Source organism: Pituophis catenifer, unplaced genomic scaffold, assembly GCF_029215685.1.
Source record: "Pituophis catenifer annectens isolate HBS135680 unplaced genomic scaffold, rPitCat1.0.hap2 SCAF_2, whole genome shotgun sequence".
NCBI lineage: Eukaryota > Metazoa > Chordata > Lepidosauria > Squamata > Colubridae > Pituophis > Pituophis catenifer.
Window position 1 is genome coordinate 268,309,406 of NW_027256882.1, and position 16,263 is coordinate 268,325,668.

At 38.5% G+C, this 16,263-nt stretch overlaps 1 protein-coding gene across 1 annotated transcript in view; it reads right to left on the reverse strand.

The window, feature by feature from the left end:
• The window catches only part of RAB3C (RAB3C, member RAS oncogene family), a 95,792-nt gene that overhangs the window by 5,213 nt on the left and 74,316 nt on the right, over positions 1-16,263 (reverse strand). The gene's annotated exons all lie outside the window — the stretch shown is intronic.

Sequence of the window (16,263 nt, forward strand, 5' to 3'; positions counted from 1 at the left end):
CCCTGAAAACCCCTGGATTAATTCCAGGGGTTAGGAGGGTGAGAGCTCCCCGTTCAGCCCACTGAAGCTCCGGATCCGGGGGGACTCTGTTTTTTTTTTTACAGAGCTAGGCGTTGCGTCCAATTTCTGCTGTCAAACAGAAGATTAAATGATTTCAAAAAAGCAGGCGGAACAGAAGCAGGAGGACAAGCTTTTTGCAAATATAACACTTAACTCCGGGGATACAATGTTTCTAATTGGATTTTCTGAGCTGGAAGTTAAGATGGCGTTTCTTTGTTGCGATTTTAAAAGGGAAAGTTAGAAAAAGTTTTTGCTAATAGACTTGTGCTCAGAGACTGGCTTTAAGTTGCTGGAATAGATTTTGAAGAGCTGTTTGGGAAAAGATTGTTTATAAAGAAATTGCTGAATGCTGCTCAAAAGGATGGCTCTGACTTTATGATTTTATGGTTGTGGGAAGAAAGAAAATTTCTTTAAAATAAAATGGCTTCTAAGAAAGGAGATCTTGAAAGTGCTGGATGTTATTTGGAGGTGTCAGAAACGAAACAGTTGTCTGATTTACAGAGTTGTAAGGATTTTGATGCAGAACTTACAGAATTTATAAAAGAAGCCATGAATAATCATACTGCAGCTATAAGTAACCAAATAGCAATTCTTAAAGGGATAACAACAGAAATGACTGAGGAAACCAAAACAACTACGGAGCATGATGACAACTCAGGAGATATTGCAGCAGAGAGGGTGGAAGAATTTTCTCAAGAATTTTCGAGTTTACTCTCTGCTCTTTTCGGAAAAATTGATAGAATCTTTCAAAATTATGACTTGGTTTGGAAAAAAGTAGTAAATGACCAGACTTTCGAAGTTTCAGAAGATGAAGGAGACTTGTCAGTGGCATCTATACATTTAATAGAAAAGAAACAATTGAACTTTTCCTCACAAACTCTTGATAAACTTTGGTTTTACAGACGAAGGAATGAACTGATTTATATAAGCATGAAGAGGCGATTTGGGGGCTCTAAATCAGAGGAAACTTTCTTAAAAAGGGGACAATCTTTGCAGTTATATCAACCTCAAATTAAAATGAAAAACCTCCTCAAAATAGAAGTAGGAGGGATGCAGAAAGATTGGAAAAAATATAAAAAGAAAGCAAGAATGGAAGATTAACCTTTTCTTTTGGCTTTGTAGTTGTTCTACTTATGGTTAAAAATGATTATGTTGTAGGTATTATAACTACTGAGGGGGAAAAAGTATAAAGTTAAATATTGATTTTTAAATATGATGTACTAATGGTTGATTAATCCTTTTTGGTTTTCTAGTTTATGTATTAATGGTTAATTATGTTGTTGATTATCTTTCAAATTTTAAAAGTTGGAGGGAGGAATAATGAAGGGGGGAAATTTAGAAACTTAAAAAATGTAGAAATTTAATTAGTGAATATCTAAGGTTTATTTTTTGTTATGAGATTTCAAAATAAGAAAGCAAGAATGGAAGATTAATTTTTTTTTTTTTTGGCTTTGCAGTTGTTCTACTCATGGTTAAAATTGATTATGTTTTAGGTGTTATAACTACTGAGGGGGAAAAAGTATAAAGTTGAATATTGATTTTTAAATATGATGTATTAATGGTTGATTAATCTTTTTTGGTTTTCTAGTTAATGTACTAATGGTTAATTATAAAAATGTAGAAATTTAATTAGTGAATATCTAAGGTTTATTTTTTGTTATGAGATTTCAAAATATCTGAACTTTGAGAAAAGTAGGAGGGGGAAAAATGTTTTTAGGTTTGAATGTTTAAGATTTGTTAATGGTTTTAAAATTCTTAGAGTTATTGGATTACATGTTACTTTGTGTTTATATAAAGGGAGGTTGATGAAATTGTAAAAGGGGAGTTAAGGGGTCTTGGGAGTTATTAAATCTTGCAGTTAGCTAGTTTATTTTAGCGAATGTTTGGTGAAATCTATGCCCTGTTTTTGTTCTGGGAAGTCGGGGGTGGGGGGTGGTGAGGAGGGGTTGAAGATTGAGTTTACCAAATTGATTTTTTTTTTTCTGATGATAGTTTGAATGATTGTTTATATTGTATACTTGTTTGATCAGAAAATAAAAACTTTTTTATTAAAAAAAAAAAATTATCTGTAGCTGAGGCTTATCTTAGTCATTTATGCCAGTCTGAAAACTTCCATCTTTCATTCATAATCAATACATTGCATTTGTTTTGAAGATTTGAGCAACTAGGTACAGCCATTTTATCACATTGTCTAAGCCCTGGACAGGAATCTGCATACTCAGGAGTAGGCTTCAAAAATTTTAGTTCTCTGCCCGGTTGCTGGGTGGGCAGGGCCATGGTGGGGGTGACCTAGTCAGCCTCCTGCAACATGGCGAGGGGGGAGTGTTTTTGCCCTCCCCAGGCTTCAGAAGTTTTCTTCGAGCCTCCAGGAGGGCGAAAATGGCCTCCCCAGGCTCTGGAGGCCTTCTCAAATTTCCAGTAGGCCCATTTTTTGCCCTCCTCGAGCCTCTGCACTTGCCCTGCACTTACCTGCATCCAAAACGGGCCGCGTGGGGACTCCTGGGAGGGGTGGGGTGGGGTGGGTGGGGCCAGCCAGGAGTGGGATTTGGGGGTTCTCCGAACTGCACAGAATCTTAGCTAGAGGTTCTCCCAAACCCCTGAGAACCCCCAGCAGCCCATCCCTGCACATACTATCCCAGGCAAATGTCTCTCCAAACTGTTTTTGAAAACCCCCAATGATGGAGCACACACAATTCCAGGAGGCAGGTTCTTCTACTGCATAATAGTTCTCAGGTCCATGCCATTCCTTCTTATTATGAGTTTGGATCTCCCTGTGTGAAGCTCCCACCCACTGAGACTTTTCTTAACCTCAGATGCTATGGGAAATAAATCTATACCTTCTACCCTATCACAGTCCTTAAAGTATTAGAAGATTGCTATCAAGTAGTCTCCATATCTTTCTTTCCTTTAGGTGAAATGTACCCAGTTCCTTTAATTGTTTTTCAAAGGATTTAGTCTCCAAACTCCTTACCTGATATGATTGCTATTATCAGTCTCTGTGACCATGACACCATGACTTTATTAATGCAGCCAATCCTTTGGCTGCTGCAACACGTTGCTTGCTCATGCTTAGTCAGTGGTCTACCAAGATATCCACATCTCTCTCAGAAGTGCTATTGCTAAACCAAGTACAGCTTACCTTGCCTCTGTGCATCTAGTTATTCTAGAGTGCTAAACCTTCCATTTTTCACTCCTGAATTTAATTGAATGTCCAACTCTATCAAGATCTTTTAACGTCTTGGAGTCTGCCTTCCAGGTGTTAGCAATCCCTCCTCCCCAGTTTTACGTCATCCAAAAATTTTATGAGCAACAATCCTAGCAACAATTGTAAAATGTGATAAGAGAAGATTAATTTCTTTTGAGGAGGATTTTAGTAATAAATCTGAAAAGTTTACTGTCTCATTGAAGTAAAAAGGCTTAATTAAATTGGATAGCTTTCTAAAACTTATTGAAATATTAAAATGGTTAACTTAAAATTTAATTAATAGTTTTTTTTAAAAAAGTGTTGAAACTTGTATTTTGTAGAATGTCTTATTGATAAGAAGGTATGGAAAGGATCTTAGTAACAAATGTGAAATGTGATAAGAGAATTTATAAAAGGAAGGTTGATGAATAATCTTTAAAAGGGGAGTTAAAGAGTGTGAGGGAGTTTTGAATCTTGTAGTAAGTTAGTTTATTTTAGCTTATGTTTGTTAAATGTTATACCCTGTTTTTGCTCTGGGAAGTCGTGGGGGGGGAGTGGGGAGGGGGGGGGTTGAAGGATGGTTGAGGATAAAATTGTTGTTGAAAAAACTTTTTTACTAAAATAAAAAGATAGATAAATGTATTAATAGAAAAGTAAGAAATTTGGGGGGAATGTTACAATAAATGAAATGATAAAATTAAGATATAGCGGAATAACAAGAAGATACAAAAGATGTACTCAGATGATACACTGTATGATTGATTAAGAATTGTATGTTTGTTTGTTTATAAAAAATAAAAACTTTTTTTAATACAAAAATTTTATGAGCAACATATAATGCAAAATGGCCAAAGTTCAGCAGGGATTTGCTTCCCAGGTGTCTCCTATTCTCATTCCTAACAAAAGCTAACAATCTGGTCCCAAAATGTTATTTTTGTCTCTGCTAAGATTGTCACCATATCGCCATATAAGCAGGGGTGGTATTCATTTACTTTCCCTACCAGTTCGCAAATGTGCCTGTGCCTTCCACGCATGCGCCTGGCCTCAAAAACATGCCTAAATAGGATGACAAAGAGCCAGGGTGGGTGGGCAGGCCCACCCGTGATTTCCACTACTGGTTTGGGCCAGGGGTCTGCAACCTTAAACACTCAAAGAGCCATTTGGATCCATTTCCCACAGAAAAGAAAACACCGGGAGCCACAAAACCCTTCCCGTGCCTGACTATTTCTTGAGCAGCCACAAAACTAGCATATGTAGTTGAATTAAACGTTCTGTTTTCTTCTGAAACTTTTCTTCAATTTATCCATGGTTGGATTACCAGGGTTGAAAAGCTCAATAAATCACGTGTCGCACATTGGCGGTTGTGACACATATTTTGAGTGACAGAGAGCCGCAGCAGAGGGGTGAAAGAGCCACATGCGGCTCCAGAGCCACAGGTTGCTGACCCCTGGTTTGGGCGAACCAGTCTGAACCGGCTGAATACCACCTCTGCATATAACCTCTTTAGCTCTCTGGAAGGTTGGGAGGTTAAGCTACATTCCCATTGTCTGAACTGTTCCACCCTGGTTTAGATGGCCCACATCACAGTCTCGAGCTTCTTTTATCAACAGCAGGGTTACAAATGGATTAATACTAAACTCTATGAGTAGTAAGCCTACATATAGATAAAAATATTATCAGTGTTAATTTTACAAACTTTTCTGGTGGCTTATTACTGTATTGTATCAAATATTCCTTCAGTTCTTTTCTCAAATTATCTCATTCAACCTCATGGAAAAAATGTGCATTGATTTTGGATTATTTTTCAAAGAAGCCTTGGTGGAGCAGCGGACTAAAGTGCTGCCACCTGCCTGCAATTACTGCGAGTTCAAATTTAATTTAATTTAATTAATTTTTTTTAAAATTTGATTTATATGCCGCCCTTCTCTGGAGACTCAGGGCGGCTTACAATGCGTTAAGCAATAGCCTTCATACTTTTGTATATTTATACAAAGTCAGCTTATTGCCCCCACAAACTGGGTCCTCATTTAACCTACCTTAGAAAGGATGGAAGGCTGAGTCAACCTTGAGCCTGGTAAGATTCGAACCTGCAGAAATTGCAGGCAGCTGTGTTAATAACAGGGTGCATTAAACCACTGTACTACCAAGGCTCTCCGAAGACTCAGGGCAGCATATAAATTTAATTTAAAATCTCACCAGGTTCAAGGTTGACTCAGCCTTCCATCCTTCCGAGGTAGGTAAATGAGGACCCGGATTGTGGGGGCAATAAGCTGACTTTGTATAAAAAAGAACACCGCTTGGGGGGGGCCGAAAGCCCTACTAAGTAGGTATATACAAAAGTATGAAGGCTATTGCTTAATGCATTGTAAGCCGCCCTGAGTCTCCGGAGAAGGGCGGCATATAAATCGAACCAATAAATAAATAAATAAATAACTGAAATGCTATCATGACTGGATGTAGCAGGGAAGGTTGAGTGTCCAGTCTTTCACTGTATAATCATCTTTCAAAAGTCTTCAACTGCTCTGGTTTCCTATGTTATGATTAAATTCTAAGGGTTTATTCTAAGGGATTTCATTATGAAATCATATGGCCCTTTTTCAAATGAGGAATATATGTAATCAGAGACACTGCAAAGAAATGGAAAGAAGTGTAATAGAAAAGGAAAAGAATAACATATCACTGCCTCCTCTGCCTGTTTATTACAAACTAACTTCAAAACTTCCATAAAAACTTTCTAAATATATAAGAATGGGGTAAAATAGAAATATTTTGCAGAGATGATCTAATTTTCTGAGAAACCAGAGGAATAGATTTGTTCAGAATATTAGTTTCTATATTACTGGCTGGTTTGTAATTTTTGGATTGTTCAGTGCTCTTGATTTTCTTTGTGATTCTAATGTACAAATGTTCCTTATCTGGAGTGAACATTCAAAATTTAAAAAAATCAAAATTAAATTGTGTGCAATAATACCATATAAAACATCTCCCCTTGTTTCTTTGGAAATTGTGTGTGGGTTTTTGGAAGTGTTTGTTTTCAGCATGAGGTGATGTTCCAAGAAAATTAGATTAGGACATCTCCTGTTTCAAATTAGTTCTGTTTATACTAGGTCACATGCAGAACTTTTACCAGATGAAGACATGTTATTATGAACAGATCCATTGAATATGAAAAGTACATTTTATGAAGAACAGATTCTTGTACGCGTAAACTTGGGTAAATTTCTGCGGATCAGTTCGAAGATGGGCATCCTGCTAAAACGAATCCTGAGCCATCTCTAAATATATGTGCATAACTTTAGCCAACTGTGCTGAAAAATTTATTTCATGTATTTACTGGAGTTATATGCCTTTCCAATCCAACAGGACTCTGAGATGTTTGTGCTATGTCACACAAGCTGGTAATAAAATAGTTAGTGACTGGCAAAAGTCCTTTCTCCATTTTTGCAAAACATTTCTGCCTCTACCAACACTGAGGGAGAGCGGGTTGCTCAGAGATAGGGGGTTGGACTTGAGTATTTAGACAGAATTCTCAAGTACTGGGTTAAATTTTTCATACAGATTCGTTCATTCATTCATTCATTCATTCATTCATTCATTCATTCATAAATATTTAAACCAACAACTGGCCAACCACAATCAATAGCTAGGGACCTTCATTGTTTTTCTGCCTCCCTCTAGCCCTGTGAGTGCCATATCAATGCCAGATTACTACAGTAATGGAGCAGTGTTCAGGTCAGAAAGAATTTCGGACATTGCAGGGACACAATCTCTAACCTCTGGTTCTAAATGAAGTGCCTTCCTTCCCCCTTTAATTTTTTTAAATTGAAATCCTTTACAATAGCTTTATTGGAATATGTTGCTTTTATTTTTTTTTCTATACTGTATGCAGATTTTTGCAAGTTATTTTCCCTAAAACAATGTGCTTTTTACTACTGTATTTTTCAGAGTATAAGATGCAACTTTTTCTCTCAAAAAAGAAGGTGAAAATGTGCATTTTATACTCTGAATGTAGCCCCGCCCAGCCTCGCAAACGGAGATTTCAGAGGCTGAAAGAAGCCTCTGAAAGAAGCTTCAGAAAAAAAGCTTCAGAAAAAAAAGCCTCCCAACAGAGCTTCAGAAAAAAAGCTTCTGAAAGGCTTTTATCTAAAATAATATGGCAAGCAACAAAAGAAGAATCAGTAAAGATTCTAACCAAACTATGCTAACAAATCTGGAGAATGACACAATAACCAACAGATGGGAAGAAGTTAATCTATATACCAATACCAAAGAAAGGAGATTGAACAGAGTATAGATAGTCCTTCAGAATAAAAGTCTCTGAAAGAAGCTTCAGAAAAAAAGCATCCAAACAGAGTTTTTTTTCTGAAGTTCTGTTTCGGAGGCTTTCAGAGGCAGAATTTTTTTTTCCCCCTGAAATGGAGTTTCAGATGTTTCAGAGGCAGAAAAAAAAGCAAGGCACAGAGCTCACAACCAACGAACCTGTTGCTAAAATTCACCTCTGGGAACAGCTGAATGGGGGTATTCTGGGAGGCGATCCACTCACCAATCAGTTTTTTTTAAATTTTCCTCCCTAAAAACTAAGGTGCGTCTTATACTCCAGTGCGTCTTATACTCTGAAAAATATGGTAATTATTATACCTTTTCAATATCTGAATTGAAAAATTTCAATTTCAGCACATAACTGTATTTCCAATCATATCTATGTTTGGGAAATGTACTTGGTAACTCTTCCATTCTTCCCATCTACATAACTTTTTTTCTTGCCATAAATATAAACAAATGCATACCCCGGTTAGCAAAGCCAAACAGTATTTCCTAATATATGTACAATTGTAAGCTCATATTCTAGTTATTCTGTCCAGTGTCATAAGGGTGGGGGGTGGGGGTGGGCACGAGGACACACACATGAAAATGGTCTAAAGTTTGCCACCATGTTAATAGAGATTTTGTATTCAGGTACAATGGTGTATGGTATGTCCAGCTGTGAATTTTTTGGTTCATGGATTGTAGAGAAGAGCAACAATGATGATTAAGGGTCTGGAGGCAAAAACATATAATGCAATGTTGCAGGAACCAGATATATTAAATCTACCAAAGAGAAAGGCTAGGGTTGACATGATAGCAGTCTTCCAATATTTGAAAGGCTGTCACAAAGAAGAGAGGGACAATCTATTCTCCAAAGCACTTGAGGGCAAGACAAGAAGTAACAATGGAAACTTATCAAAGAAAGAACCAACTTAGAACTAAAGAGAAATTTCCTGATGGAGAGAATTACTCAGTGGAACAGCTTGCCTTCAGAAGTTGTGGATGCTCCAACACTGGAGGTATTTAAGAAGAGATTGGTATAGGGCAGTGATGGCTAACCTTTTTGCCATCGCGTGCCAGGAGAGGGGGCGGGGGAGGGGCTCACGCGCACGTGCCCACATGCATGCACATGCAACCCCACCCGCCTCTGCTCCTGGCACATGATCGCTTGGTAGGCCCGTTTTTCTTTCTTACCTGGTTCCAGATCCTCTCTATGCATCTGGGAAGGGCGAAAACAGCCTTTCCCACTCCCTTGGAGGCCCTACGGAGGCTGAAAGGGCCCATTTCCCAACTCTCGGTGGGACAGGAAGTGACATTTTTTGCTGTCCCCAGCCTCCAGAACCTCTCTAGGAGTCTGTAGGAGCCTCTCTAGGAGTCTCTGGAGTCACTTGTAAATACAATAAAATGTGAAGTTTTAATGTATTTAATTTATTATATTTCCTGAGGCTGAAAATATAATAATAAAGATGAGCATCCTGCCTAAACTATTATATCTGTTCCAAACCATAGCAGTCTACCTAGATAAAATTTTTTTCTTAGAATTGAATAGCATCACCAGGAAATTCATTTGGGGAGGGAAAAAACCAAGGATTGCCTTACAAACATTACAGGATAAAAGGAATAGGGGTGGCTTTGGACTCCCAGCATGGGAAGTGTATCATAAAGCAGCAAACTTGGTATGGTTAAGGGAATGGGCCACCTTAGAAAATAAAAGAATCCTGACACTAGAAGGACATGATCTGCAGAGAGGCTGGCACGCCCATTTATGGGATAAAAGCCAAAGGACAAGGACATATTTCCACAGGCATAAAACAAGAGATGCACTAATGCAGACCTGGAAAGAAATCAGACAAGCGCATTACACGAAGGTCCCAAAATCGATATCCATAATGGAGGCCATGATATATCCCAATATGTTAGGAAGGGGAAAAAATGTTCAGATATGAAGATATCCTTGATAGTGGCGGGAATCTTAAAACAAATGAAGCCTTGAAGGAGCAAGGTATTCATATTGATTGGTGGCCTTATTTACTAATTAAGTTGAGATACCAGAAAGACAAGAAGGAATTTGGCATAAAACTAGGAACTAACGGATTAGATAAGATTTGGATGGGTACAGAAAACAAATTACTAGCCAAATTATACTAGCAGATACTAGCCACGTATCTGCTCGAATATCAAAGGGAAGAGGAGGTAGTCAAAAAACAGATGATCGCATGGGAAAAAAACATTGGATGTAGTATAAATTTAGATGATTGGGAAACAATTTGGAATTGCAATCTTAAATAGACAAGAGCGGTAGCATATAAAGAGAACCAGTATAAGATGATATATAGATGGCATTTAGCTCCCACCAGAATAGTGAAAATCTATCCAAACGCGAGTCCAAAGTGTTGGAAATGTGGCCATTACCAAAGTTCCTTCTACCACATGTGGTGGTCATGCCCCGAAGCGACGAAATACTGGAAAAAGATACGAAGATGGACTCAAGAAATAATAGAAGAAACAGTTGATTTGGAACCAGAAACTTTTCTCCTGGGAATACCAAAAAGGACCTACTGGAAGGAAAAGAAATATCTAATCATGCACATTATCACAGCTGCTAGAATAATGTATGCAAAGCACTGGAAAGAGAAAGGACAGCCACCGGAGGAGCACATAATTGGAAAAATATTAGAATGCGCAGAGATGTGTAAATTAACTCACGTAATAAACGAGAAAGAGAATTCAGAATTTTACACGGTGTGGGAAATGTGGTATAAGTGGTTGGAAGGTAAACGCAAAAAGTAAAAGGAGAGTGTAAATATTAAATCAATTAAGTAATCTAAGAGACACCATGTATATAAATTTGTGTAAATGCAAAAACTGCAGCCTGAACGAAAACTGTTGAATTGTATAACTATGTAACTTAATAAAAACCTAAAAAAACCTACAAAAAATAATTTATTATATTTCCAGTTCAGTTTTAATATTCTGCATATAAATTTAACTGTCTGAACATGGTTTTATAAACGGCCAAATATGCATTTAGGATCAATGACACATATGCCAATTTTCTCCCACGACCTTCTTTGGTGGAAATGATTGGCAAATATTGATCTTCACCTTCCTTCCTTCCTTCCTTCCTTCCTTCCTTCCTTCCTTCCTTCCTTCCTTCCTTCCTTCCTTTCTTCCTTCCCCACCAATGTAATTATTCAGTAGAATTTTGACCTGAAAGAGACAAACACTAAGCAGTGTTTGTCTCCAATTAGTTCTGCTGTCTGCGGCTTCAGCATAATTTATTTTCTGGATCTTGTCAAAGAGTTCCCAAAGAAACATTTTAAAACCTTATTTGACATCACAAAAAGAGTAATGTTTCAGTACCCTGCACGTAATGTCTAGGTTTGCCTTCAAAAACTTTGCTTCTTTCTTAGTCTACTTTGAAATGCTGTCTTTATAGTAAGTATTATCTCTATAGATAATACTTACTAATAGTATTATCTCTATAGTACTGACAAATTAGGCACAGAAGTTGTCATGAGATAGTGAAATTAAATACAATACTAATTAAAGATCCAGAATTCAGTAGACATTTTGTGGAAACTTATGTTTGCTTACAAATGGACACTCATCCACCACATTCAGTTATATGAAAAATCTTGGTTGATTAGGTAAATGCTGTATATGTTGCATGTAAAGGTAATAGAATACAGTGATTACACCTGCACTATTCTTGATTGTGTAAGAAAAACCTACTAAAGAGCCCTGGTGGCGCAGCAGACTAAAGCACTGTTAAGTAACACCAGCTGCCTGCAATTACTGCAAGTTCAAATCTCACCAGGCTCAAGGTTGACTCAGCCTTCCATCCTTTCAAGGTAGGTAAAATGCGGGGGCAATAAGCTGACTTTGTATAAAAAAGAACACAGCTTGGGGCCCCCCGAAAGCCCTACTAAGCAGGTATAAACAAAAGTATGAAGGCTATTGCTTAGCACATTGTAAGCCGCCCTGAGTCTCCAGAAAAGGGCGGCATATAAATCGAACAAATAAATAAATAAATAAATAAATAAATAAATAAATAAATAAATAAATAAATAAATAAACAAACAAACTATTATCCCAAAATACAAAGTACAATTATGTAAAAATGGCATAATGGTTCAACATTGTTCTCTTATGCCCATTCACCAACTCTCCTGTCTGTCTGTTATATCTTTTGTGGTCTCTTCCCTCCAACATGGCACTCCACCATTTCTGTGCATCTAAAGCAGACAAAATACATACACACCAGAACCATAACACATTTCCACACTCTGGGTCCTTCTGGAGTCTTCCCCTCCCATTTTCCCTCCACTTACACCACCTTGAAATTTTACACCACCTAGTAAATCTCAGTAAAATAATAATATCCTGACTGCACTTTAGAAGGCCAGATCCTGAAGATGAAACTCAAATACTTTGGCCACTTAATGAGAAGGAAGGACTCACTGCAGAAGAGCCTAATGCTGGGAAAGACTGAGGGCAAAAGAAGAACGGGACGACAGAGAATGAGGTGGCTGGATGGAGTTACTGAAGCAGGAGGCATGAGCTTAAATGGACTCCAGAGGATGGTAGAGGACAGGAAGGCCTGGAGGAACATTGCCCATGGGGTCGCGATGAGTCAGATACGACATCGCAACTAACAACAACATGGTAAAACCAATCCTGAATAAAACTTTATAATGAGCCAAGAGGCCAGGAAAAGCAGGAGAGATGCAGCTTTTTTTTTTATTATTTTTTTTTTTAAATTTGATTTATATGCCGCCCTTCTCCGGAGACTCAGGGTGGCTTACAGTGCGTTAAGCAATAGCCTTCATACTTTTGTATATTTATACAAAGTCAGCTTATTGCCCCCACAAGCTTTTCTTTCAGATGTGTACCCATTTGTGCACTACTGACACTATCATATCAACATTTCACACATACATCAAGATGTTACTGTGTATGAAAGGATAAGTCCTGGAAACCCGGCTATAAAGCTTTCTAAATAGCCATGGCAAACTAAATACAATCCAGGCTAAACCGTATTCACTCAACATTTGCACATAGCTCGAATATTAATTTTTTTGAGGACTTATGGAAAATAATTTAATCTTGGGGCAAGAAATCAGAAAATAAAGATGTGAACATTATTTTATCCCAAGGCTCAATGTCCCATTTCCCTTCTCCTCTTTTTTTTTAATGGCCTCCTTTTTTTTTCAGTATTAGTTCTTTCATATACTTTATTTTGTTTCTCTTTAAGGTCAATAGATTGAATGACCAACAGGTGAATACTCAGGTATGCGGAAGAAGTATCCCTTTTAATACAAAAGGAGGCGAAAAAGGAGAGTTAAACTGCACATCACTCTGAGTGCTTTTGATTTTTAAATCACAGTGGCATTCCCATCTTCCATTCCCAGATGCCACCTCTGGATTCAGAATCTGTAGACCTGACAATTCTAAATAGTAGAGCAAAAGACCTAACACCACGACATCAACAAAGCTGCTTACTCAAATTAATCCTCAACAGAGATAGCAGCACAATGCTATTTTCACCAGGAGTGTTCTTTTTGTTTTGCTTCTGTTTCTGTGACCCAAATCTAGTATACAACTCAATATAAAAAATGGAAAGGTAAAGGTAAAATAAACACAGGTAAAACCTATACAGAAATGGCATACTCCGAAGGAAGTTAACACAGGAAGTACCACGAATCATCCCTGCCCTTACTGTATGCTACGTACCCAATGACTGAACCATGTATGGAGTTATACTCAGAGTCCAGCTACAGCTGGAATCATAATGCAAACGGCAACAAATATATTGCTTCCTTTTAACAGTAAAAATATTGCATACAACATTCTGCTGCGAATTCCAAGAACGTGCTAAGGAAAATAGAGAAGGCACGGAGGATTCTCTTCGGGATTCTGTATGCAAAATATTTTAAACAGAATTCCAATCAACATGTTTGCTTTGTTTTGCCATTAAATGTATCACATTTAAAAAAAAAAAAAATCTCCAAACAGAATTGTTTGTTCATTTTCTTCCTTTTATTTGTCTGGGGAATGTTGGGGGGGGGAGGAGGAGGGTGTGAGACAGCAACAATAGAAGGGGCATCAAATAAAGAGAATCCTCTCGGGAGATGCAGAAAGAAGTTAAGAACCTGAATTTGACTTACCTGCAGGAAGGCATGAATGAAGGAAACGAATGCTGTGGTACATAGAAGCCAGGACAGAGTGGGGCCTAAAGCATAGACATGGAAGATAACAAAGCCATTTGGGGCTGTTTTCAAGAGAGGCAGGGTGCTGCGGGAAGATGCCACAGAGTCCTTATATGGCAAGAAGAAGACGGCGTGGAGCAGCATGCAAAGTAGGATGAATTAAGTGTGTGCAGATTAGAAACGAGCAGCTTACTTTTTTTTCCCCTTTTTTAAAATGTGCATCTATTTCCCTGTTGACATCTCTCTAGGCAGGTTAGGCGCTGAAAATAAACCATGACTTGGCTACAAAGCCACTGTGCAGGAGCAGTAAACAATATTTTATAATACAGCATTAAGCTTTTTAAAATTTTTACTGCTATTCTTTGTTGTGCCATTGCATCAGTTGTGTCCTTTGCTCCATGCACACTACCTATTGTCAGCCTTCCGGTATGCAATCAATCTTAGGGCTGCTCGGACTGATTTGTCTCAGTAGGAACAATGGATTCTTTAAAAAAAAAAAAAGAATGCAGAAAAAAACCCTAAAGAAAAGGCTTTTGAAAATGTCACGTAAAATAGAAAATAGCAGTAGCCAGCTCTAGTTGACACACCAGGTGTAGTGCAGGTATGTCCAAACTACGTCCCACGGGTCGCATTCGGCCTTGGTCAGCTAGTAATGCAGTCCCAAAAGATTTTATAAAAAATATTTAAAAATAAAAGAAGTTTGTTATATGCAGTATATAATTAATTATATATTTTATAGTTAAGGCCCAAGACAATTCCTCTTCACTCAATGAAGCCCAGGCAAATCAAAAGGTTGAACATGCCTGAATTAGAACAGAGGTGGGATTCACTTACGTTCCCTACCGGTTCGCAAATGTGAGCGAGCCCACCTTTCACGCATGCTAAGGCCTTCCGCGCATGCTCTTTGCTTGTGCATGCACCTTCCGTGCATGTGCACAGCCTCCAAAATGTGACTAAATAGGACGGCATTACATCTGGGTGGGTGGGCGGGGCCTATTGCAGTCGCTGCTACCGGTTCGCCCGAAGCAGACAGAACCAGCTAAATGCCACCACTGAATTAGAAGTTCCTTGTCCCATGCACTTATAAAATAAGTTGTTTCCGATGAAGTATAGGTAAAATATGAAATTCTTGCTTAACTTCAGTAACTGGAACAGGAATTCTCAACACTAAGCAATGTGGGTATAAAATTTGATGTCAGGTAACCATATTGCTTAGCAATGGCAATCCCAGAGATACCAGTTGTCATGGTTAAGCAATTGCCATGGGTCATTCAGTGAGGGCCACACATGACCAGGACTTGTGAATTCCCACCAGCTTCCAATTGGCAAATGGGGAAGCTGACAGGAAGTTGCAAGTTCCAGTCATAGCATGCCTTTCTTTAGGCAGCTTCCAAGCATGGCAGTGGGCAGGTGAGTGATACAAAGCGGGGGAAGACACAGGAGGGGAAGTTTTTGTGTATCATGAATGCAGGAAGGCCCAGGTGGTTGGTGCAGAATGGCATAAGCACAGAAAAGCCAGGCAGTGGATGGTGGGGTGTGAGTGCCACCTAGTGGGTGGCAGCCTGTGTACCAAGGGTCTGCACTCATCTTACCACGCAGGAGCTCCTCAAGGGGAAAAATGGTTGGAACAGGAATAACTTACCAGAGTGACTTGCAACCAACCTTGCTGGCTTCCTCATTGACTTTGCTGCTTGGGAGCTAGTAAGGAAGGTCACAAATGGCAATCACAGGACCCTACAACTGTTGTAAATGCGAGCCAGTTGCTAAGCTACCAATTGCCAGTTGTGATCATATGTTTGCAGAGTCACTACCATGGCCAAAACTTCAAGGACAAGCATAAATACCATCCATTTAGCACCTTTCCAACTTCAAACAATCTCTGAAAAAGTGATAGTTAAGCAAAGACTACCTGTGGGTCAATTTAATTAAGTGATCAACTCTGGACTCTCTTAAAACTGTAGTACCACTCCATGAACCCCCTACCCTCTGGCTAGTGTTTAGATAGCTAGTGTTTAGCTGTCATCAAGGTTGCTTTAGTCTCTAGGACTCTGAAGAATGTTGAACCTGTTCTGATTTATGCAGGTTTGGACACGAATTCAGAAAAGAAATTTGGAATATGGTTGCTATCTTATAAGAGTGGTGCTGAAGTATTACTTTGTCCCAGTAGAATTAGGATAGTGATTCCACATAGTATTTTCTGTGTGAATTATATGATCCAGTAGGATAATTTTTCATGGTGTTTGCTCAACATTCTCCTATTCAACAAAGGTATTTCTGAAGTTGTTTGGTCATGACAGATCCTATCTGATACACATACAAAAATACATACATAGATACAAACACACACATACATGGATGCTGTAGCCACACATCTCAACAAATGACAAAGCAAGCAGCATTGTGGCACCAGCTCCACCCCTTTTGTATATTGTGTGATGTCACAATTCAAGTGACCAAAAGGGCAGGGTTTATATTGCAAAACTGCTTTTGCAACTGCTTTTA